This window comes from Diabrotica virgifera, chromosome 5, assembly GCF_917563875.1.
Source record: "Diabrotica virgifera virgifera chromosome 5, PGI_DIABVI_V3a".
NCBI lineage: Eukaryota > Metazoa > Arthropoda > Insecta > Coleoptera > Chrysomelidae > Diabrotica > Diabrotica virgifera.
In genome coordinates, this window is record NC_065447.1 from 144960791 (window position 1) to 144964673 (window position 3883).

Consider the following 3883-nt stretch of genomic DNA (forward strand, 5'->3'; position numbering starts at 1 on the left):
CACCACACACAACCTTTATAATCATTACATATAAAGTACCTACGTATTTATTTTTAAGAAATTTTAAATGTCAAAGTCCTACTAATCCAATATTGTTCAATTTTCTGGTTATACTCTATACTCTATATAATAAACATGTATTTAAGTTTTTGTCTTAAATTTTAAAAAAAAATTCACTTTCCGTTAGTTTGGATTTGCGGGGTTCTACTGTATGTCAAAAATATATATGGGGGGGGGGGTGGTCAAAATATAGTGAATAACCCTGTACATCAAGAAATTTACTACCAACGCCTCTGTTACTGAATATATCACTAAGTACAGGGCAACCTATTTAAAACTTAAAAAATCAGCTAAAAAATTATACTATCAAAATCATCTGAGAAGCTTTAAAAGTGTTGGAAAAGAAATATGGTCCATAATAAACAATCTTCGAAATCAAACTCACACAGCTCAAACATTTTCCCTTCCAGACCATGAATACTTTATTAATGTGAGTAAAATTATAACATCAACTATTTTGTCACAAGAGATCAATTTTGTTAAGATCCGATTTCCTATCTCCCTAATTCAAGAAAGGTCTCAAATTCATTATTTATAAGACTAGTTGATTAATCTGAACTGATCCAAACAATCAATAGTATCAAAAGCAAATCTTCCTGTAGTACTGATGGACTATCCATAAAAATTGTCATAAAAATCTCCCAGAAAATGTGTTGGGAGTCCTCATCCCACTAACGACTCTTTTAAGGGGCTATCCTAGTGTAAAAGAACGAAATTCACATACTTTTTTTGGGAATATCTAAAATAAAAATACTGTACCAATTGTTTTGAAAATTTGCATGACCATTTATTATAAAAAGAAGTACAAGTAAAACAATTTTCATAAAAAAAAATAATGAAAATTTAACGATTTATGCCCTATCTACTGGCACAGTGAAAATAAAAAACATGGCTCCACTGCTGCAGTGATTGGGACTAATAGAGATCCTGAATTATAAAATTGCAGTGATTATTGAAATATAAGTTATTTCCTATGTCCTATACCATCAATTAGGATTTTTGGAAAAATGACAAAGTGTTGAAATTTTTTTTAAATTAGCTAGAACATTTTCAGTTTCAAAAACCGCCAAATTGACATTTTTTATCCGATTAAAAAAATCCCTATTTGATGGTATAGAAAATAACCTATATTTCAATAATAACTTTGATATTTTATGTTTCAGGATCTCTTTTAGTCCCAATCACTGCAGCAGTGGAGCTATGTTTTTATTTCCACTGTGCCAGTAGATGGCGAATAAATCGTTTAATTTTCAATATTTTTTTATGAAAATTGTTTCACATGTACTTCTTTTTATAACAAATGTTCATGCAAATTTTCAAAATAATTGGTACAGTATTTTTTATTTTAGAAATTCCCAAAAAAGTATATGAATTTCATACTTTTACACTAGGATAGCCCCTTAAGAAAGGTAAATTTCTAGAGCTGCCTAAAGACAGCCATCATTATTCCTCTTCATAAGGGTGGTGAAAAATCTAGTGCCTGCAATTATAGACCTATTGCATTACCACTGGTACTCTCAAATAGGACTCATAATACACAAGTATAAAAACTTGTTGCTGGTATGAGCACATTGTGTAAATGTTAGGATTTAAAGAGGATATAAAAACCTTCAATACGATTATGAGAGTTAGTCTCTTTATATCCTAACATTTTTTTGTTATTGTTTTAGTTTATTATTGTTTTATTGTGTTTATTATTGTTTTTTATGACTCTTTGTAAGTTTTGTGTATAAATTGTACAATTTTCCATGACAATAAAGCATTTTTCTATTTTAAGTTGTCTATTTGTTAAACCAAAGCATTGATTATTATTACAAAATATTAATATAATCAATTAAATAATAATATTAATCTCACAAACAACGTAGGAAGTATAGTTAAAAAGAATAAACATAGTAATCCACAATGAAATAAATCTGCACATAGCTATAGCCCAAAGTAACTTCTGTTGTTTATCCAAATCTTCAATAGTCAAAAACATTTGTGTAAAGTTAGGTTCCAGCAGTTTCTCCTTTTCCTACATTTAAAATAGCTGGTGTTTATTCCTAAAAACAACAAATACATAAATAAAAACTCTAAATTGTATACCATAAAAAAATCATACAAATATGACAAAATATCACATGAGTATTTTAACATTATTTAAGGACAATTGCCATAATAAGCCACAACAAAAATGTATTAAGCGAAAAAGCTATAGAGCTGAAACAGGAAGTTGCTATGTTTGGTCTATATATTAATGAAAGTGAAAAAAATACCTATATGGAGTGCACAAAGTCGAATCCACATGAGAATCTGAAGGTAGACAACCATACCTACGAATATGCCTCAACTTTTCCCTACCTAGACTCAATAATAAAAAATGACAACAACACCTGTCAAGAAATATAACAACGGATTCTTATCGGTAATAAGAAGTGTTTTTATGCATACTTAGTATGCTTAGAGTATAAGCTTAGAATCTACAAAACAGTAATTACACCAGTGGTCACATATGGATGTGAAATGTGGACCATCTCAACCACTAATGAAAATCGACTAAAAATATTTGAACGTAAAATACTAAGGAACATATTTGGACCAACACATTGTAGAGATGGTTCATGGAGAATTAAAATGAACCACAAGCTGAATGAACTAATGCAGAGCGCAGATATTGTTAGATTTGTAAAGTCTAAAGAAGATTTAAGGACAGTTTAGGCAGGCTATATGCATTAAAGCATTATTAAGCTTTGCATTTAACCATATTGTAATACACTATATCTTACATGATCAAGCATGATTTTCTTTACATAACCCTTGTTCTAAACTAGAACCGAATTGGTAAGTACATGTATATTATTATTGTAGACATTTCAAAAACTTATTACTTAGTTGAATTACTTTAAACTTACCACTTATAAAATGTTTACTGTATACTCTCATATTTTAATTTGAGGTCTGTTCTCCTTATTGCTTTTATCCAATGTTCCTGCCTTTGTTTGGATAAAATTCATTTAAATGTATTGCATGGGGGAAATGTATAGCCTTGGGAATAGTAAAAAGTGAGGATTTTATCCCTGTCTGTCCTATTCCCGCAATTTACAGGATCCACAAGAAAGCCCTTGCTACAAGTCTGTCAAACACAAGGAAAGGTGTTTTTTCTTTTTTAAACAAATTGACACAAACTGATAATTACTATGGGATAATTCAGTTCTGTAGGCGATAAACAACTTTATATTTAATTTACTATCACAATTTCGCACACAAATTCGCTGCACGCTGAACAATCAAAAACAAAACCAAACAGAATATTTGTCTAAAAACATCTACAAATTACAAATAAATGTAAACAGTGACTAAAATAAAAATAACAGGAAAGACATCAGCTAACTTCATACTTCTCCTAACTTAAAAATGACGTTTATCATACTGTCGCAGCTTTACTATGTGTAAGAGTGAAGTAGCACTAATCCAAAGAAAAAAGATGGTGTCGTCACTTCGCTCCGAATGACACTCTCTCTATGTCAATATATACCTCTATGGAAAATACTGTCACGATCGATTACTTTTGTGCCAAATTATTTTTATTCGCATCATTGATTGGTTATCTATTTAGAGTATTGTAATCGGCAACCAATTATACACCTATAAGTATAAGTCCTTTTAAAATGCAAACACCCGTCAAGGAATACATAATTTTCTAAGTTCAATGTATAATAATCACAGAGGTACGCTTTTTTCTGTCACTTCCAACAAACTGTAATGCGTTAGAGAGAATTCGATAATCTGTGACGCACTGAAAACAGCGTTTGGGATGCTCTGTAGTTATGTTTGTTTCACA

The 3883-nt window shown here is 30.2% G+C and overlaps 1 long non-coding RNA gene across 1 annotated transcript; it reads right to left on the reverse strand.

Moving 5' to 3' along the window:
• Window positions 1-1822: 1822 nt before the first annotated feature.
• On the reverse strand, window positions 1823-3298 carry LOC126884466 (uncharacterized). The gene is made up of 2 exons (XR_007698053.1): window positions 2955-3298; window positions 1823-2105 (listed from the first exon to the last, which is right to left on the reverse strand). It is a non-coding gene; the product is annotated as an uncharacterized LOC126884466 (long non-coding RNA).
• Between the last annotated feature and the right edge of the window lie 585 nt (window positions 3299-3883).